Source organism: Leopardus geoffroyi, chromosome C2, assembly GCF_018350155.1.
Source record: "Leopardus geoffroyi isolate Oge1 chromosome C2, O.geoffroyi_Oge1_pat1.0, whole genome shotgun sequence".
Classification (NCBI taxonomy): domain Eukaryota; kingdom Metazoa; phylum Chordata; class Mammalia; order Carnivora; family Felidae; genus Leopardus; species Leopardus geoffroyi.
The window spans coordinates 13,600,186-13,622,308 of record NC_059333.1 but is presented as its reverse complement, the minus strand read 5'-3'; the positions used below and the strand labels follow the sequence as shown (position 1 = coordinate 13,622,308).

Below are 22,123 nucleotides of genomic sequence, written 5' to 3'. Positions count from 1 at the left end.
AGGAAAAGCAGCACACCTCCTGCACTCCCCATTCTGGTCTCCAGCACCTCATTATGTAATGAGGTGCCATAAAGTAACATCCTGGTGTGTTCCCAAAGCAGAAGAGTATCAACAAGATGATGATGGGCCACGGGGAAGAAGAGATAACCCTGACCATTTGATGAGCTGATCTGAACAGGTCTACACATGTTACCAAACCTAGAACACGGACAGAAAAATCAACTGCGATTTTGTTTGCTCAACTTCTCTTTTCACTTTGGAAAGACTCACTGTTTTCTGTGTGAATAATCCCAGCATGACAGAATCATGGAACCTTGGGTCTAGAAGGTACTTGGCAATCATTCTACACATGGTTTCTCAAGGTGTGGCCAAAGTAACCCCTACATCAGAATTACATGGACACTTGTTTGCAACGAAGACTGACAAGTTGGTGTCGAACAAAACTCATACCCTCTTCCTCTCACCTACGTTTCTCAGCCTCTTTTAAAGAGAAATGTGACTATGTGACATGATTCTAGCTGATAAAATATGAGTGAAAAAAATGTGTCCTCCCTCGTACAAGCCTTTGCGCTCTCTCCCCTCCCATGATTTGACTCACAGGAATACGGCAACCAAGGAAGGCACGTGTTGGAATGACAGAGCAACCATATAAAAGGATCTTGGAATCACATTTGGGAAAGAACTTTATGTGGACAAGAAATAAACTTTGTTGGGTTAAGCCACTGTCATTATGGATTTTCTTTCAGGAGTGGGCCTTCCCTGTGAATAATGCATAGACAATGTCCCATCTTGAACACATCAAGTAAGATTCTAGAGGATGTTAAGGAAAAATCATTCTGATGGCTGTTAAAACGGTAAGGAAGACTTTATTGAATATTATCAATAGGAATATTGCAATAGGGGAGAGAAGTCAAACTCAAATACAACAAGGACAAGCGGGGATCTATAGCAAAGGAGCACTCGGGTGAGGGGGTCCGTCAATAGGAAAATCAGCATGAGGAGACATCAACCATCAGGGATTCCTGCTAAACTAGCATAACGGGATTCTTGGTAAAGGCAGGCCAAGGATGTAAAAGGTGGGGGATGAGGAATTTTGTCAGGTATCAAGGGTGGGGATAACTTAGCAGGATTCTTTGCAAAGACTGGGCTGGGCAGGTCAAAGAGAGAAGCAGGGGCCAAGGTCAAGGCCTAGGAAAAAAGAGAGCTCAATTAAAGAGAGCTGATTAAATTCAGTCCAGAAAAGAGACTTCATCAAGGTAGGGCCATGGAATCCTGCATGTTATTAAGATTTAGGAAGGAAAATCATCTGAGCAGCGAGAAGTACCCTACTATACCAGGTCACACAGACAAATATATTGAAAGAGCCAAGACCAGAAGTCTCCAGTGATCAGTCAGGTTCGATTCAGTGTTTTAGTGAACCGCTATACTAAATACCAAGTTCAACTGCGACTCTATCCACATAGGTTATCCAGGATCGAAAGCAACTTTTAACTACTTTAATTTAAGCAGAAAGCATCCCTACCTAAAAGGTGGAAATCCTGGACTCTTCCCCTTCACGTTGCAGTTTTAACTCTGAAGAACAAAGCCAAGAAGGTCTGGGAAGGAACGGGTTACAGGAGAGCCCAGTGTGAGGCATGGCCGGGCCTGTCCGATTCCCCAACTGTCTGTAGTCATTGGGAATAATTGGACCCTCCGGTAATATGCAAAGAATATGAAGAGGCATTTCAGAGTCAGATCCCCAGACATTATAAAACAATAGGAAGTAGGGGGAGACAACCTTTTCCCACAAGACTCTTAACCTTAGAGAGCCACGTACCCCCACAGTCTAAACACTTTTCAGAACTGGGTTCAGAGTCTATCGGTCATTCTTCTATATATCCTCACTAACTTAATGCTTTGCCCTTTGAATAAGGGGTTGAATTTTTTTGGAAAAAAAAAAATTTAAGTTGATTTATTTATCTTCAGAGAGAGAGGGATGGGGGAGAGAGACAGAATCCCAAGCAGGCTCCACACTGTCAGTTCAGAGCCTGAGACGGGGCTAGACCTCACAAACTGTGACATCATGACCTGAGCTGAAATCAAGAGTTGGATGCTTCAAGGACTGAGCCACCCAGGCACCCCTGAAAATGGTTTCTAACAAATAATCATGCAGAGTGAAGCATTAATATTCCTTTGGCGCTCTATTCTGCTTCTAGCCTCTTCCTCTGCCTTGCAAATCTGCCCGTTGAAGACTTGTTGACCAGCAAGCCCTGCGTGCCCATTTTAAATGTCCCCTTGTAAGAAACTCATACCCACCACCACCACCACCACCTCTGGAATAAAATCCCCAGACCTTAGACTCTTGTGGCTCAAGTTGTGAATCTCTTGCAGCTTTCAAAGTATAATTTCTGACATGCTAATTTGGGACCAAAAAGGGGGTGGGGGTGGAGGTCCCTATTGCATAGCCATGGTTTCTACACTGAGCCCTTAATTATTATGGTTTTCCAAGTTTTCATTCTCAAGCAGGCTAACAGTATCCCTACCCCTCTTGCAAATCCCTAAAAACCAGGATTTGGAATTCAGTGAAGGCAGCATAAATCTGACTCGTCGTGTAATATGAAACATCAGACACAGTTGGCTCCCATGCAAGTCATTTAAAACATATTCCATGAAAGCTGGACCTCAGGCAGTGTAACCTCCCCAAAAAGTCAAAGAGAAGCCACGGTCTGTAAACCGTTCATCCCTGGACCCTCTTCGGTCTCAAATTAAAAGAGCCAGGAGGATAGAAACTGATTAGATTTCATTAAGAGAAAAGATTCAGGAAAATCAATCCTAACCAGGTTAGCTCCCAGCAACAGGACCCATGTTTATATGGATGGTGTTAAAGATACAACAGCAGAAATTACAATGGCGGTTGTCAAACAACTTTTAATACACTCTCCTAAGCAGACGGGCTTCGATTTAGAATTTGCATTGGCTCTTCCTGCCGTGAAAAGGCACAGCGCTGACAGCCTGCACCAACAGAGGAAAACAGCAACTGAGGAACACAGCTTCCTGATTTAAAACTAATAGATCAGTAAGGCAGGCTTCTACTAAATTCCCTACTGCGTTAAATTGCAGGGGAGGGGTGCAATAGCCACCATGCCACGATGGTTTTAAAGGATCGGGAGTCCGGACTAATGAATTTCATGCTCAGGCTCTGGGAATTTACAAGGAAAAAATTCAGGATAGATGGCTAATTGCTACAGTAGTAATTTCATATTTACATTCCCCAAAGCAAGGAGGTGAAATTTGTCAGCTTGAAGAAGATGAGACTGGACCTCAGATAATGACCTAATATCCAAATTAACTGAAGGCTACCATTAAGTATTTAACAATAAAAAAAATATATGTCAGCAACCCCTTCTAAGAACAAGAGAAAACTTATTCAACTACTGCTTTTGCTACAGACAGTTTTACATTCAGTAACAACTAGGTAACGTTTCTGTGGGAAATGTCACCTACCATACGGAATGCATCAAGTGTCACAGGCTAACGTGAGAAACAGTCTGTGGGTCATGAAACCCTTCAGCTCTGGGGCCTCAGTTTCTTAATCTGTAAAACAAAGGATCTAAATTCATTTTATCACTATGCCCTTGCTAGCTTTAACATCCTGTAATGCCATCACAAGCCTTACTGTGGTGAGGACAAGTGTCTTCCAGAATGTTCTTTCACCACAGATCTTTCATATTACATTTTGGTTTTGCTGAAGGGAGGGCAACACGTGCTCAGGAAGACTCCTTCATGTAAGGTGCAAATTTTATGGAAAATGACCTGGTAAATCAAGGAAATGGTAAGCTTCCCCTTGCCATTCTGGATGTTACCTACAATTCCAATTAAAAGAGACTCAGGCCTTTAGCAGCCACATAGAATCCTGACTATTGTCCCACATGCCGCCCCAACACTACGTACCTGGCAGAGATTTCAAACACTCAAACTCCTGGCAACACCCAGAAGTTTGTTTTCTTTTTTCTTTTTTTAGTGTTTATTTATTGTTAAGAGAGAGAAAGAGACACAGAGCGCAAGCGGAGAAGGGGCAGAAAGAGAGGGAGACACAGAATCCGGAGCAGGCTCCAGGCTCTGAGCTGTCAGCACAGAGCATGAAGTAGGGCTCGAACCCATGATCTGAGCCGAAGTCGGACGCTCAACTGATTCAGCCACCCAGGTGCCCCAAGCCTGTTCTATTCTGAAGAGACCCACCGTATCCCAAATCCTAATAAAAATCCAAGCATCAATGCTACCATCCATTACATCCTGAGTTGGAATGTGTCCACTGAGTTTATCAGCTAGCCTTCCCTGACGCAGGGAAACAAAGGCAGTCAGGGGGAGGAGGGCAATGGAGGGGAGACGGGTTTTGTTGCCCATTTGGGCTTGGGCTTTGGGGAGTTGCAGGAGGGGGTTTTTGTCATTATTTTCTTTTCTAAACTAATTCTGCCTTTAGCTACAATTCCTGCAGCTAAAAATTATCAGCAACCTCTTGCAGTTACGTAGCAAAGATGGGTATGTGAGGTCCGGCTATCCCACGCGCCCTGACCTGGATGCCCACTCGAGGGCAAGGGGCCACGCACCATGCCATCTGTCCCCACAATTCCGTGCGCTCACTCCCGCAGAGCTCACTGGACCTGCACCGGAAGTCTGCACGCGGGCTTTCTTGCTAGGGCAGCACCACAGGACCAAGTACAAGGTGATGGGTACTACTGAACAAGGAACAGGGAGCCCCGAGTAAAACACAAAGAACGCAAAGGACACAGAGAAATGGCACGGAGCGTCCACAACATACCGACGAGAGGTATTCATTCACCACGGTCGGGAAGGCCTTCCGCTCCGGTGACAGGCCCCCTGCAGCACCCAGGCCACTCTCAGCCAGCCCACCAAAGCTCTTTCCATCCAGGATGTGCTGCATGTCTTCAATGAGAAGTGCTAAAAACAGAAAAGCTGTAAAGCGTGCAAATTAAAGCAAAACAGTAAAGTGCAAAAGGAAAAACTTTATCCATAGTAAAAGCTGGTGTTTAAAGAAAAGCAGATTTAATGAGAATAGGGTGGCCAGAGACATTCTCAGAAATTCTGGAGCGGGCCAAGACCTGCGGCCTTGTTTACTATTAAGAATTTCAGGGGCGCCTGGGTGGCACAGTCGGTTAAGCGTCCGACTTCAGCCAGGTCACGATCTCGCGGTCCGTGAGTTCGAGCCCCGCGTCAGGCTCTGGCCTGATGGCTCAGAGCCTGGATCCTGTTTCCGATTCTGTGTCTCCCTCTCTCTCTGCCCCTCCCCCGTTCATGCTCTGTCTCTCTCTGTCCCAAAACTAAATAAACGTTGAAAAAAAAAAAAATTAAAAAAAAAAAAAAAAAAAAAGAATTTCAGGTTAGGGGCGCCTGGGTGGCTCAGTCGGTTGGGCATCCGACTTCAGCTCAGGTCCTGATCTCGCGGTTTGTCAGTTCGAGCCCCGCGTCGGGCTCTGTGCTGACAGATCAGAGCCTGGAGACTGCTGTGATTCTATGTCTCCCTGTCTGTTTCTGCCCCTCCCCCATTTGTGTTCTCTCTCTTTCAAAAAATAAACTCTTTAAAAGAAAGAAAAGATCAGAGAAGAGAATCTAAGTTACAAGTACACCACCACAGAGAAACCCAATGACAGAGGCCAACCATGGAGATGCTGCGCAAACGTTCCCAACTCTGCCTGTGACTTCGGGGTGCAACTTCCCTATCACTCAGGACTCCACATTCAGAACCACGGCAGGTCTCGGGAGGCATGAACAACTAGGACCAGACAGGCTGGAAAATCCCCAAATTCCGGGCATGAGTTTTTTGGGTCAGAGAGTCCAACTCTACCCAGTTGAGTCCCCTGGCCTCCACTCCTCAAGATCCCTATGGTCAAAGAACTTGACCTCTCCCTGCCTCGGTTTCCCCATCTGCAACACCAAATGTGCTAGCAGCATCCACCTGAATGGACTGTTCTGGGGAGCCAACGAAGCAATGGATGTTAAGGACTTAATCCAACGCCAGACACAGAGTACAGACTCGGAAAAAAAAAAGAAAAAAGTAGCCGTTGTTTTTAATTAACCCCTAGTTCCCTCCACAACATTTCCACTCAGAAAATCTACGAGGTACTTCCCCAGAGAAACCTGCCTGGCAATTGCCACAACTCCCTCTTCTGTCTTGGGCAGGGCTGGGGTTGGCATCAGGACTGTCTACTACACAAAGTACCAGGAGAGCACCCTACGGGTTGACCAAGGGCAAGCAAACACTGCTCTCACACAGGCATAACGGGACGAGGCAGAAAAGCAAATGTCTGGCAGGCGATGAAAAAAAAGTAAGTTGCATGGGGCCGGGGGGCGGTGGGGGGGGACAGCAACCACATACCCAACCGCCTCACCTCCCTGCTCAGTGTGGAATCTCTGGGATGTCGGAGATGCTCGTGAAGGCCGCAGCTGTAGAAAACAGGACTCCCTGAGCCCTGCGGAGCACTACTGCCCTTCTGCCCTGCCCCCCACTGGCTGTCCTTTCACAGAGGCAGGGCTCCACTCCCTCCCCCTCCCAGATAACTTCGGAGCCTACCAAAAGAATTGGGATCCCGCCCCCCCCCCCCAGCCAAACCATCTCCTTTCTTTTTTTTTTTTTAATTTTTTTTTAACATTTATTCATTCTTGAGAGACACGGCGTGATTGGGAGAGGGGCACAGAGAGAGATAGAATCCAAAGCAGACTCCAGGCTCCGAGATGTCAGCACAGAGCCCAAGGCGGGGCTGGAACTCCCAAATCATGAAATCATGACCTGAGCTGAAGTCAGCCGCTTAACCGACTGAGCCACCCAGGCGCCCCAAACCACCTCCTTTCAAAGGGGTCGCACCCAAGTTGCTTATCATAAACAAGACGTTATCTCCTATTCCAGAGAAGTAAGTCTAAGACACACTTCTCCAAAGAGTTTCCCTGACGTTCCAGAGGAGGCAGGTCCTATGTAACCACAGCAATTCCACTGCTGTTAGGGAGTGCTACGCTTTCTCCCAGGAGCCCTGCTTCCCACCCACCCAGATCTAAGTTCCTTCACGGCAGAACTCTCTGCATCTTGCTTCCGGGTGCTTTGCAAAGTGCAGAAAACACAACAGGCATCCAAAAGACCCCAACGCAAAGAGCCGCCCTGACTCTCACAGAGGCCAGGGACACTGGCGGCCTCTCCCCCTTTGAGAGTCCATGAAAACAGTCCTTGGGGGCTTCAGACATCGTTAAATAGCAACTAATCAATCCAGAAGTCAATTAAGCTAAGAAGGTAAACAGAATTGAAGAGGAAAACGGGCCATCCAAGATGGATAAGGCTGAGGCCCCACGTGCTGGGACAGACCTCGAGATCTGTATTACACCACAGAGTGATCTGTAGCTCTGAGGTGAGCACCAATCAGGTAGCAGGGGTGGCCGGCAAGGGGGCCACAGGCATTCCGGTGCTGGCCATCAGTCATGCCCGCTGTCTGGGATGCCCAACCACAGACAGAGCCAGCCGAAGGGACAGGCGTAATGAGCGACTCAGATTGCCAAAGAGCATGTTTGATTTAGTGCATCACATTTTTCTCATGCATTTTTTAATTCAGTTAATTCACCCAACATTATTTTAATAAAAAAAAAAAAATAGCACCGTCTATAGGGAAGTTAGCCAAGTCTACACACAGTTGAATAATCCAATTCAAGTGACCTTGATGATTTCAACAGGAAGGTGGAGAGGGGTAGGGGTAGGGAGAGGGGAAAGGGTGAAAAGCACCAGGTGTAAGTGGTGTTCAGAGAAAGGCGCAATCAAGGAGGCTAGGGAGGGGTGAGGGATGGCTTCAGAGGATTAACAAGGTGGGGGGGTGCTCCCGAGGACACTCCTGGAGGGACAGACAAGCTCTGAACCATCAGGGCAGGAATTCAGGAATGAGGCAAATGGCTCATCGCGAAAAGGTTGGCCAATCAGGCTAACATCAGACTCTAGGAAAACCCAACGTGTGTGTGTGTGTGTGTGTGTGTGTGTGTGCACATGTGAGAGAGAGAGAGACAGAGAGAGGGATACAAAAATCAGGGTTTAGGAAGTACGATTTCAAAGGGCATTTCAAGGAACATAAAAGGACTCAGTAAGTGAAGGGGTAATAAAATGACAAAGAAAAACAGATGTCAACACTAACACTCAGGATAAACACCTGGTGTCTGGAAGATTGGCGGTTATGCTAATAGATACAAGGGAGTCAGAAGCGGAAAAACAGTGAGTCTGGTTTCAAGATGAAATTCCCAGATCAGTGAGCCACTCTATGGAGGGCACGTGCTAAGGGGACCCCTGATGACCCCCGCCCTTGTACGACCCCCACCTCGATTGTGTGCAGGACCCAAGAGTTGAATTTAAACAATGGAACAGCAAAGGTGATGGGCCATCACCCTACTGGTTATATTTCATTTTAGAAGCTCTGTCTTGGGGCACCAGGTGGCTCAGTCGGTTGAGCGTCCGACTTCGGCTCAGGTCATGATCTCATGGTCCGTGAGTTCGAGCCCCACATCGGGCTCTGTTCTGGAGGCTCAGAGCCCAGAGCCTGCTTCGGATTCTGTGTCTCCCTCTCTCTCTGCCCCTAACCCCCTCGCATTCTGTCTCTGTCTCTCTCAAAAATAAACATTAGAAGAGCTGTCTTAGTAAGCTGAGCCTTTTTTTTTTTTTTTTTAAAGAGAGAGAGAGCACTTGTGTGTGCACACAGGACAGGGGTAGAGAGGGAGGAAGAGAATCTTACGCAAGCTCCATGCCCAGCATATATGCGGGGTTCGATGTCACCATTATGAGATCATGACCTGAGCTGAAATCAAGAGTCAGACGCTCAACTGACTGAGCCACCCAGGTGCTCCAGCAGACAGGGCCTTTAAAAAGCATACTGCCAGGGGCACCTAGGTGGCTCCGTCCATTAGGCATCTAACTCTTTTTTTTTTTTTTTTTTTAAATTCATTTTTTTTTTTTATTCATTTTTGAGACAGAGAGAAACAGAGCATGAATGGGGGAAGGTCAGAGATAGAGGGAGACACAGAATCCGAAACAGGCTCCAGGTTCTGAGCTGTCAGCACAGAGCCCGACGCGGGGCTCGAACTCACGGACCGCGAGATCATGACCTGAGCCGAAGTCAGACGCCTAACCGACTGAGCCACCCAGGCGCCCCTAGGCATCGAACTCTTGATTTCAGCTCAGGTCATGATCACACGGTTCAGGAGTTCGAGCCCAGTGTGGGGCTCTGCGCTGGCAATGTGGAGCCTGCTTGGGATTCTCTCTCTGCCTCTCTCTCTGCCCTTCCCCTGCTCCAAGATAAATAAATAAACTTTAAAAAAAAAAAAAAAAAGCAAACTGCCTGGCTGTGAACTGCCTATAGAGGGGGTCATGTGGCAGGAAATGTAGACGGCTGCTAGGAGGTGAGGGTGGCCTCCAGCTAAGAGTCAGTAACAATCCAGGGCCCCCAGTCCCACAACCCCAAGGAAACGAAATCTGCCCACAACGTGAATGAGCTTGGAGGCCAGTTCTCCCCCAGGCCAGCCTCCAGATGAGAATGCAGCAGCAAACACTTAGGTTACAGCCTTAAGACCCACTGAACCGTGCCCAGATTCCTGACTCACAGAACCGTGAGATCCTAAGTGTGTGTTGTTTGAAGACCCTAAGTTTGTGGTTACTGGTTATGAATTTCTCAGAAACTGGAGTAATTAGAGTTCAGGAGAGTTCAGGAGAGAAGTCAGGTATGGACCTGCGTCTGTAACACAGTAGACGAGGGCCCACATGCTGGAGGTAAATGCCTGGGATTGAGCCCCAGCACCTCCTAGCTGGGTGGTCATGAGCGAGTTATGTATTCTCTCCATACCTCAATTTCTTCATTCATAAAATGGGGGGAAAAAATAATAGTACCTATTGCCCAAGGTTGCTACTGATGACTGTTATCAGCAAGTAACTGTTTCATGCTCAGAACAATTCCTGCTCCAGAGAAAGCACTGTTGGGGGAGGGACTGGGTTAAGTTCTCAAAGGCAGAAAGTGCTAAGAGAGGCAAAGCCACGAGCAAGGGAGGAAAAAAGATCAGTCAAGGGCAAAGTTAGGGTCAGACAGAAAGTGGCCAAGAGGGTGAGCGCTGTCACAGTCCAAAGTCACACCCGTCAAGGCAAGAGGGAGCATCGGTGGAAGGAAGCCAAGAAGTATCAGGGAAAGGAGCGACCGGAGGACGAAGGCATTTCCATGGGTTATGAAGGGGAGGAAGCTGACTGGCCTCCAAAGACTGAATGACCTGGCCTCCCTTTCCTAGCTGTATCCTTCTCCACTCGCCCCTCCCTCACACTGGCCTCCTTGTGCAGACACAGAGGGATGCTCCCCTCAGAGCCTCAGCACTGGCTCTTAACCGTCTCCTCCCAGAACGTTCTTCCCTGACACTCACACTTCTTCCCAGTGCTTGCCCAGAAGCCTCTTCTCATCAGGGCAGTCCTGACCAGCATTTTTAAAACTGCCCTCCAGCTGCCTTGTGCCCTGCTGTATTTTTGTCTACAGCATCGAGCCCCTGCTACCATTCTACAAGATTCAATATTTGCTATGTTTATCGTTTCTCTGTCTCCCCTGCCTCACAGAGCTCTGCCTATATTTTCTGCTGATAAATTCCAAGTGCTTAGAACAAGGCATAGCTCAAAACGGGTACTCAGAGAAATGACAACCAAATGCGACATATAATTCGGAACCAGATCCTTTTGCTTATAAAGGACATGATGTGAACAACAGGTGAAATCTGCTTCTGGTCTGAGGATTAGGAGGGAGTCGTAGGTCAGTGTTAATATCCTGATGTTGAGGCCTATAATTACAATTACTCACAGAATGTCGTGGTTGTAGGAAACACGACCACGAATTCCAGGATGGGGGGGCATCAGTCAGCAAGTTCCTCTCAACAGGCTGCAGGGAAGGGAGGAGAGGCCTCTCTTGGGACTATCTTCCCAACTTTCTGTGACTTTTTTTTTTTTTTTTGCATTATTAAAAATTTAAAAAAATCAAAAAATAAAAAACACTTGGGGCACCCGACTGGCTCAGTTGAGGAGGGTGTGACTCTTGATCTCACGGTCGTGAGTTCGGGCCCCGTGGTGGGTACAGAGGTTACCTGAATAAATAAAACTTTAAAAAACAAAAATAAAAAAATAAATATAAAAATAAATAAAAACACTGTCTAGGGGGTAACAACACAACAACAACAACAACAACAAAAAGGCCTAAAGAGATACTCATCGTTTTATTATAAATGGTTATTTCTGGAAAGGGCAATGAAATTCATAGGGAAACAGAGAAGGAGAGGAACTTTCATTTTTACTCTGCATTGTTTTCACACACACACACACACACACACACACAACATATATTATTTATATGATAGTTAAATAATAAAATATTTGGTGGGGGGAGAAAAGTTGGTCCACAGAAATGACACATACACCAGAGCATAATCCTCAATAAAAAACCCAGGGGAGCCTGGGTGGCTCAGTTGGCTAAGCATCTGACTTCAGCTCGGGTCATGATCTCGAGGTTCGTGAGTTCGAGTCCTGCATCGGGCTCACTTGTTGTCAGCGCAGGGGCCACTTCAGATCCTCTGTCCCCCTCTCTGCCCCTCCCGCACATGCTCTCTCTCTCAAAAATAAACACTAAAAAAAAAATACAAAATACAAAATAAAAACCCCAGGCCCCAGGCAAAGACGACACTCACTCCAACACTCACTCTCCTCCCCTTTCTGAGTCTTCCAGACGCTCAGTATCTATGACTTCAATAAACCCTGCTCTCACTTCTCAGCTCCCATTTGATTTCTATCCGACGCAAAGCCAAAGACCCTACTTGCCCTGCGGGACCCCCTCCCGGTCCTTGGACCCAGCCCACCTACAGCCCCACCTCTCGCCAGGGTCACCGCAGGCACAGAGAGGGCGAGACCTGGTGGAAAGCAGCGGCCGAGGGGTGTGGAGGCAGCCCCCCTGCCCACCTGGTGAGGACAGGCTTCCCCCGGCTCCTGTTCCCACACCCGCCTGTGGCTCCAGACAGAGGGACTTTGCCAGCGAAACTGGCAGCATCTGTTGGGCTTGGGAATTCTCTTTGAGAGAAGATTACAAAATTGACAAATGTCTCATAGTGTATTTACATTTTTTTAACTGCAAACAACGTTGCAATTTACCAAAGTTGATCAGCTTCCGATTCATAAACAACTATGGTTACATAATCCCCACGTATCCATAACCCAAGTTCAGCTATTCAATCCTGTTTCACTGTAACCCTCCCACACCAGACTCTTTATGTTGAAGAAAATCTCAAACATGGAACTATGCCATCCATAAATACACAATGTATCGCTAAAAGAGAAGGACGCTTTTGTAAACATCAACACAATTTTTACGCCCAAATTCCTCTCTGCTACCAATGATCCATTTAGTTTCTCAATGTCTCTGATATTCCCTCTCTCTCTCTCTCTCTCTCTCTCTCTCTCACACACACACAGTGGGTCTGTTCAAATCACATTGTAAACAAGACCCATACGTTGTGTTTGGCTCATTTGTCAACTCCTTTATTTAGAACTTTCTCCTTCTTCCTCTTTTTATTTCCTTGGCGTTTCAGTTTCCCCTTTTCAGTTAAATGTCTATGCCATTTAAGGTATTCTTCTGTCCCTCCCTTCCTCTGACTCCACTAATCTCCTCCCCGATCATCTTTTTAAAACATATTTTGTCCGTAAATCCTCGACATGCCCGGAACAGTGGTACTTGCTGCCCAGGCTCCAGCAGGGACCCTGAAGACGACCAGTAAGAGCCCCCAGAAAGCGCCACTAATCACACCACCAAGCTACACAGAAAACAGAAGTGCAGGAAAATTCCCCAGAAACACCTATATGGGCATTGCTCTGCAATTAGCCATGACTTGGGCGAATCACTGTCCTTCACTGGGCCTTAGTTTCCTCATCTTTAAAATATGAAGCTGCTGGGGGGCGCCTGGGTGGCTCAGTCGGTTGAGCATCCGACTTTGGCTCAGGTCATGATCTTACAGCTCGTGGGTTCGAGCCCCACATCGGGCTCTGTGCTGACAGCTCAGAGCCCGGAGCCCGGAGCCTGCTTCGGATCCTGTGTCTCTCTCTTTCTGCCCCTTCCTCCCCACCCTCCCCAAAAAAGAAAGAAACATTAATTAAATATAAATAAATAAAATACAAAGATGAACAACGTAACAATGAGGACACCGACATTAACTGGGTATTTAGTGCCCAAAGAACCTTCAAGATTCCTTCCAGTCAAGAGTGTGGTTTTAAGTATCCTACTCACACAATGCACTACCAAAGAACACCCCCCTCCTTTGTTGGGGGGGGGGGGAGACATTCCATAAATGGGACAATAACAACAAAGGAACTAAGATCACAAATGCTGATTATAAACAACACATCAGTCATCGACATAATCTAAACCTGAATACCATGCTACTGTCTCAAATTTGAGCCACACTAGTGGATAAATGATAAAGGATGGTATAAGGGCGCCTGGGTGGCTCAGTCGGTTAAGCGTCCGACTTTGGCTCGGGTCATGATCTCAGGGCTTGTGCCTGGGGTTCCCTCTCTCGCTCTCTCTCTCTCTCTCTGCCCCTGTCACCCCCCCACACACACAAATAAACAAATAAGCTTTACAAAAATGATAATGGATGACACAAAAGATAAATAGTAATGGTGCTTTCTGCTCACGACTCCTGTCCCCATGCTTTAATAAAAAAAAAATAAACCACATGTTTGCCCAAAAACAAAAAAAGGTTAATGGTAGAACCCTGGGTAGGTAAGTGTTTCTAGACCAGTGGTTCTTAACAGGGGAGATTTTACTTCCCTTTCGCCAGGGATGTCTGACAACATCTGGTGACACTCTGGTGTCACAGCTGTGGCGATGTGCTAGTATCTCACGGGCAGAGGCCAGGGACGCTGCTAAATATCCCACAATACACAAGACAGCGTGCACCACAAAAGAATCATCCAGCCCAAAGTGTCAGCAGTTCTGAGGTTGAGAAACCCTGAGAGAATCCCCTTGTTACCCAAGTGAAACTGTGCTGTGCTCAGGTTTCAGGAGGCGGCTACTGAGGTCTAAAACCACAGGATACACACCCTGTGTCATAAGCTTCTGCACCGAAGACCACTCTCACACGTGAGGTTTCATAAAGAGACTGCCTTGCTTTGGTTTGCTTTCGTTACCAAGATAAATCAGAGCACGTATTTCTGAATCTGAACCCTTCCCTCAATGGAGTCATCCCGGGAAGTTATTGAGAAGACCCCATCCAACTGAAGAATTTACGCTGCGTCAGGGACTGATCTCTGGATGACAGCACCTGTGCTGTGGCAGGCCTCATAGAGGCACTGAATCACTAGCGACCTTGGGACTCTTTGGCTCTAAAAGTGACAAGCAATGAACGGGCCAGTGAGTAAAAGAGGGAGTCCCAAGGGGCGCCTGGGTGGCGCAGTCGGTTAAGCGTCTGACTTCAGCCAGGTCACGATCTCGCGGTCCGTGAGTTCGAGCCCCGTGTCGGGCTCTGGGCTAATGGCTCGGAGCCTGGAGCCTGTTTCCGATTCTGTGTCTCCCTCTCTCTCTGCCCCTCCCCCGTTCATGCTCTGTCTCTCTCTGTCCCAAAAAATAAATAAACGTTGAAAAAAAAAAATTTAAAAAAAAAAAAAAAAAGAGGGAGTCCCCATGGCCCCCAGGGCCATGATGAGACTAGAGTGGTGTCATGGGAGGTGAGGAGGGGCTTGGGGAGATCGTGTGCTGAGGGGTGGCTATGTCATACTCGATGCTCTGGGAGGCTTTTCTGGGGAGGGGATGTTTGAGTAGAGCCCTACAGGAAGTAAAGGACTGGCCAGGCCAGCTGGAAGATGACGTTCCTTGACATCCAAGAGGAAGACCTGAGTCTGGCTGTATTCTAGTCCCAGAAAGGAGATATGGGAAGGACCCACAGTTAAGAGGAAATGAGGTGGTGAGGGCAGGGGGAATCGGACAAATCACTGGAAGCCTGGCAGTCATGGCGGAGTCTGGTGTTTAGGAGGAAGCCACCGGAAGTTCCAAGCAGAGGAGTAACGAGATCTGACTGCCGATGAGATCTCTCAGACTACACCACGGACAGTGGACATCACGCAGACAAGAACAGGAGAAACCAATTGAGAGGAAACTGCATTAAGAATTTTCCCGGGGAAAAAAAAAAAAGAATTTTACCGAAATTGAGGTGCCTGGGTGCTCTGTCGGTGAAGCGTGGGACTGTTGATATCAGCTCAGGTCACGATCTCGCAGTCGAGAGATCCAGCGCCCCCACCCCACCCCCACCATCAGGCTTGGCATTGAGGGTGGAGCCTGCTTGGGAGTCTCTCTCTCCGCCCCTCCCCTGCTCACGCGTGCTCTCTCTCTCTCAAAATAAATAAAATAAATACACACACACACACACAAAAAAAAAAAAAAAAAAAAAGAAAGAAAAAGAAAAGAAATTTTACCAAAAATGAAAACCACTCCAAAAAGAAAGAGTTGCCACTGAGGAAGAGATTCCAAAGGACACGCCCCAGACTCTACAATCTATTTCCAAAGAAGAGGCGTCAAATCTCTGAGCAGTGGTAGTGTCTTTCAAATAAGTGCTGGGCAGTGCTGCAACCCCCCCCCCCCCCCCCCCCCCCCCCACCGCATTCCCATCACAGGATTTCCTTCAAAAGCTAAGCTCTGGAGTGGCCGTTTCCCCCTCAGCCCCTCTACAGTCACACAGAGCCAACTTCTCCCACCAGGGGGCGATGAAGAGCACCCACCACCAGGCCTCTCACAGAAGCCTATACGTGGTGCCTCGTGGGCACGGAACTCTAGAACCAAAGAAGTAGTGAACAGAAGTTCAGATCTGCCTGGAATAGTCTCTGCCAGTGCTTTTATTTGCGTTCTTGAGTGTTCTGGTGTCCCAGTCTCAAGGAGTCAGATGGAGCCAAGGTGGGCAGTAGAGAAAGTGAGACTCGGGCTCCGAGCCTGTGAATCCATTACCTTCCCCCTCTGTTTCCTGGTGGTACTTTTCCTTGGACTCATCTTTCCTGGCCGTATCTGCAGTAAGATCCATGGGGCCAGAATGGGGGTGGGTCTAGAAAATGAGGTCAAGGAGGCTTCTCAGCTCGTTTAAAGCACACGCCCCAGGCCAACCTGATACCAGGGCAAGAAGGGTCCCCCATCTGGTCTACGCCAGGGAACTGCCCTGAGGTGTGAGCTAAAAGCACAGCGGGTATCCAGGAGTTTGTCTTCTCCTGTCCCTAATCAACCCAGGGGGCAGCGGTGGCTGGGTGGCTGGTCAAGCTTTGGGGAACCCTCTCTCCTAGCCCTTAGTTTATGATCTCTCTCTACCAACAAAAAGCAACTAACAAGGCAGGAAGCAAGATGCTACAATCTGTGCACAGATTCAGAAGCACTACGGTAAGAACTAATTCAGACATCACCGCTCCTAAGAGGTCCCCTGCCTGCCCAAATGCACGCCTCATACTTCAAAGAAAGATTGTTAATTACACATTATGATACCAATTATATCCGACTGCATTATGAAACAGGATCTTTGCTAAGCAATTTTATTGTTTTAATTCTTTTCTTCTATCATTTTTAATAATTACTCTCTGGCTTTTATTACATTAAGATGCAATTAAGAAAGAAAAGTCCTTTATATTTTAAATCTATTTCATTCTTTTATTTTTTTTTCTTACATGAAGAATTCCATAGCCTTCCAGAATAACACAGCACACAATATAGCTAAAAGACAAAAGGAACAACTTAGATAAAACTATCTAAGTCCCATTTAGGGGGGAGAAAATGCAAGTCTACTTATTTTGAAAACCCTTGCATTTACTAAAAGGATGGAGAATTCTTTTTTTTTTTTTTAATGTTTATTTATTTTTGAGAGAGAGATTGACAGAGTGTGAGTGGGGTAGGAGCAGAGAGAGGGAGACACAGAATCTGAAACAGGCTCCAGGCTCTGAGCCATCAGCACAGAGTCCGACACAGGCCTCGAACTCACAAGCCGCGAGATCATAACCTGAGCTGAAGTTGGATGCTTAACCGACTGAGCCACCCAGGCGCCTCAGGGATGGAGAATTCTTGATCACACAAAGACAAAACAAACCACACAATATTAATACACTCATATGGGAGAGAAACTTTCTACTATCCAAGGAGGACCAAATGGCAAATCAGGACTTAAATGCTAAACTTCGGGATTATGGAAGGTTCAACACTAATATTCCATACTAATACTAACTGAATACTAATATATACAACCATCTGCCCAGTAAAATGACACCAATATTAAATGTGAACCTACCCGTGCTGAATGGTATTTCCTATTAAGTATAAAAATAACGTCATCTAACCTGTAGAAGAATGAACAAAAAAAAAAAAGTAAAATCTTAACGTTAAGCCACAATTTGTGAGGTATGGAATTTCACATGCACACACACTGAGGCTGAGCGGCGTTCAAGTGACTGACAAGGAACATTTCTATATGCTCCATCCCCCGATAGCCTTTTTCAGCGTCTACTTATTTTCTAGCCCGTGGGTCAGCAAACTTTCTTTCTGTAAAGAATCAAAGAGTAACTATTTCAGGTTTTGTCCAGGCAGTTACTCGACTCTGCCTGAATGGATAAAGAAGACAAGGTGTGTGCGATGGAATATTATGCACCCATCAAAAAGAATGAAATCTTGCCATTTACAACAACATGGAGGGAGCTCGAAAGTACGATGCTAAGCAGAATAAGTCACGGGAGGACAAATACCATATGATTTCACTTGTGTGTAATTTAAGAAACAAAACAAACGAGCAAAGGAAAACAAAAATAAAAAGAGAGACAGACAGACAGACAGACACACCAAGAAACAGACTCTTAACTGCAGGGAACAAACAGATGATCACCAGAGGGGACGTGAGGGGGTGGGGGGGTGGGGGGGTGAAATACTCCCTGTCACGGGGAGTGAGGAGTGCCTTTGTCGTGATGAGCACTTGGGTAGCTTATGGAAGTGCTGAATCATTATACTGTACACCTGAAACTAATATAACAATGTATGTTAAGAATACTGGAATTAAAATTAAAAACTTAATTTAAACAAACAAATAAGAAACCAGGCCTGGAGGTGAGGATTTGCCTCCCCTTGGCCCAGGGCTCAGTGTGCTGGCAATGACGGGTGGAACAGTACGCTTCAGACACCCCTGTAGAAAAGTGGGAGGAGGGGCGCCTGGGTGGCTCCGTCGGTTGGGCGTCCAACTTCAGCTCAGGTCATGATCTCACCGTCCATGAGTTCGAGCCCCACGTCAGGCTCTGTGCTGATGGCTCAGAGTCTGGAGCCTGCTTCCGATACTGTGTCTCCCTCTGTCTCTGACCCTCCCCCGTTCATGCTTTGTCTCTCTCTGTCCCAAAAATAAATAAACGTTAAAAAAAAATTAAAAAAAAAAAAAAAAGCGGGAGGAACGAGCAAAGACGTGTGGGTGATCTGAAACTACCCACCAACACGCTGAGCCCAAGAGGGTTCTTCCCATCACGCCCAGAAGTATTTTTCCAAGACCAAAACCAAGTCTAGACGCACGTGGTAGGAATTGGTCCTCAACAACCTTCGTTCTCCGGACCCAAGGGGTTCTCCCTCACAGAAGCAGATTCTCCTCTATCCTTGTCCTCTGAACTGGGCATCTGTTAGAGGTTCAGTAGTGACCTCCTCAAACCCTGGCCGCTTTTGTGGCTGGCACGAGGCCAGGGCCAGGGGTACAGGTGGTGGCCACTGAATTAAAAGAGGTGACTTGGCCACCATGGAATGACCCATCCAGCCACTCATAAACTCCTCAAGAATGGAGAACTCCATAGGCAAGCCTTCCTTCCCACTGCTGGTCTGGAACTCCTGCCGCACGGCCAAGAAGGGCCCAGGTTGCCTGGAGCAGCCAAGGTCCACCGACGCCACTGCTTGTCCCCCAAGTATGTGTGGCTCTTGTCCCTCCTGGACACCTCCCTCCTCCCTCACACCTCACACCCCAGCCGTCAGCAAATCCCGTCAGCTCTGCCTTCAAAATGTATCCAGAATTTGGCTGTATTTCACCAGCTCCATCACCAGTATACTGGTCACGGCCACCTGTTAATTGGTCTTCTGATTCTGCCCTGATCCTGGCCCCCCAAACAGTCTATTCTCATGGTATAAAGTGAGTGAAATCAAGTCCATCCATGGTCCCCGAAGACCTTCCAATGGCCTGTGAGGCCCTGTGCAATCTGGAGCCTAACCCACACAGCCCCCCGTTGTCGAGTGTCTCCCAATCGCCCCCTCAGTCCTCTCCTGCTCATTCACGCTGTCACAGCCGCAACGGCCTCCTCCTGTTCCTCTCACAGGCCAGTGTTCCTCTCACAACGGGACACAGCTGCAACTCGGGGCTTCCGCACTTCTCTTGCCTCGGCCTGGAACCTTCTCTCCCAGAAAGGCACCTGGCTTCCTCCCTCACCTCTTTCCTGTCTTTGCTCAATCATCCTGTCTTTCATGGGAAGATCCTCCCCGATCATCCTATGAAAATTACAGCCCTATCCCCCAACCCCACCTCCAGGATGCTCTAGCACACTTCCTTGCTCTTGTCCGTCACCATCGGACATGCTCGTCCGTGACTTCAGACTTCACGCACGCTAGAAGGTAAGCTCGGTGAGGGCAGGACGTATGGCCTCAGCACCTAGAACTGAGAAAGGTATGTAGTAAAAAAGTAAAGTAGTAAAAAAAAAGTAAAAGAGAAAGGCATGTAGTAAAAAAGTAAAGTAGTAAAAAAAAAAAAGTAAAAGAGTAGTAAAAAAGCACTTGGTGAATAAATGACTTCCCTTCTGTTTATCTTCCCTGGAGTATCTTAGACGATTCCTTTTTTGTCCCCTCCATTCCTCATTTTTAGCATCTTTCTCTCTCTCTCTCTCTTTTTTTTTTTTTTAATGTTTTATTGATTGGGGGGCCTGGGTGGCTCGGTTGGTTAAGCGTCCAAATTTGGCTCAGGTCACGATCTCACATTTCATGAGTTCGAGCCCCGCGTTGAGCCCGGTGTCGAGCTGGCTGTTGTCAGCAGAGAGCCTTCTTCGGATGCTCTGTCTCCCCTCTCTCTCTGCCCCTCCCCTGCTTGCACCTCTCTCTCTCTCTCTCTCTCAAAAACAAATAAACATTTTAAAAATAAATAAATAAATAAAACATGTTTTATGTATTTATTTTGAGAGAGAGACAGAGAGAGCCTGCTCACACGTGTGCAAGTGGGGTGGGGGGAAACGGGGGGGGGGGGTGGGAGAGAGAATCCCAAACAGTTTCCTCACTGTCAGCACAGAGCCCGACTTGGGGCTCCATCTCATGAACCGTGAGATCACGACCTGAGCCGAAACCAAGAGCTGGACGCTTGACCAACTGAGCCACCCAGACGCCCCACGCCTTTATTTTTTATCCTTCTTTCATCCTTATTTAATCATGCTTATAAATTCTTGTCTCTTCCTTTTTCACTCCACATCTTCCCTTCCCTCCTTTCTCTTATTATCTAGAAGTGTTTATTAAGTAGATTTATACATCTAAAAACAGAGGCCTTTTTAAGCTACTGTTTCTAACCACATCCTGGCTCCAATGTCAAATACATAAAGAATCTAAGAGTTTGCAATAAGATCTTTCCTTAAAAACTCACTGACCATCTTTAAAGGACAATATGGAATCGATTCATTATTCTGGTGAAGGAAAGAAAAAAATCAAGCCAGCATTCTGCCTTTTATATACAAACTATATACCCTGAGGCAATTTTTTTTAAAAGATTGAGACAAAGTTCTTTATAAAACTTTCCAGCTAATAAAGGCAGAGGAAATGACAGAATGAGATTATCACCCTTCTGTAAACACCTTAAATGAAAACTGAGTCTAGGCATCCGCTATGGACCGCCAACAGCTGCTGAAACCACAAGGGAAAAAGCTGATGGGGACCCTAATGAAGGATGATCAGATTAACAGCACCTGCCTATATTAACATTTCAGAAAGGATACAAAATATGTCACCTGATAAAGTTACATTATCACGTATGCAATACTGTTGCCCAAAAATACAAATCTGAATCTAATAAAGCCTTTAGTTTATAGGACATTTTGAAGACAATAAAATGTTTAATGACAACACTGGGATCCTGGCAGCAAAGTCTATATATACTTATATACCGTGAAGAACTCCACAGGACAAAAGATCCAGCTTCTTGACTAAATATATTGCAAGAGAAAACAAACAAGGACAGGAAACTTACATATAAAAAGAGACTTAAGAGGCATTATCAACCACATGCCATTTGTGGACTTTGCTTAAATCCTTTGATTACCCTGAGGGATTTATAACTAACTGTGAAAAGAACAATTATCAATCAGGGAAATCTGAATGTGAATATTAAGTGATACTGAGTGATTTTTTTTTTTTTTTTTGCATGTGATACAGTACGCTGATATTTAACAAAAAGAATGTTATCTTCTCAGACACATAGTGACATATTTATAAATAAATCTGATTTCCTTTTTAAATCTGCACCTTAAAATTCTCCTTCAAGCAAAGGACTTTGGTTGTTTTAATCCTATGGAAGTCACTGCTTCTCAAAGATACCCATAAATGCGGTGATGTAGAAAAAATAGACAGTGGAAATCAACAAAACACCAGGCACAGATTTAGGGGCTATATGATAAACAAATAAATGAAAAAGCAAATGGATTTATATACCCTTGATGCACCTCGAGAGTCCTTCAAAGCATGTAGGCGAGTTTAAACTGCTCACCATGTGCAGGTCAGGCTTCTGATAATGTTAATATCTGGAACACAGCCATCTGGAAATTAAAAAAAAAGAAAGAAAGAAATACTTCTGGGTGACAAACAGCTTTCAAAAAGCCCCATGCACTTTACTCCATAAAAGAAAAAGAAGCATGTCATTTATAAAACGGTATCTAAACAAGGCATCATCAAGAACCAATGGCAGAGGAAAACAGCAGAGCCCTCAGAAGTAGAAGCACAGTTGCTGAGCCACCCAGGAGTTGATAACAAAGACAGAGTCCCCAGGGACTCAACCCCCAGGGCCATCACCCTGGAGCAGCTTCCTATAGTAACAATATCCC

At 46.5% G+C, this 22,123-nt stretch overlaps 1 protein-coding gene across 1 annotated transcript in view; it reads right to left on the bottom strand.

Moving 5' to 3' along the window:
• Positions 1-22,123, bottom strand: part of TIAM1 (TIAM Rac1 associated GEF 1) — a 392,899-nt gene that overhangs the window by 291,571 nt on the left and 79,205 nt on the right. Inside the window, exon 3 of the mRNA XM_045436876.1 lies at positions 21,735-21,838. The gene's annotated coding sequence lies outside the window, so the exon portion shown is untranslated. The remainder of the gene's footprint in view (positions 1-21,734; positions 21,839-22,123) is intronic.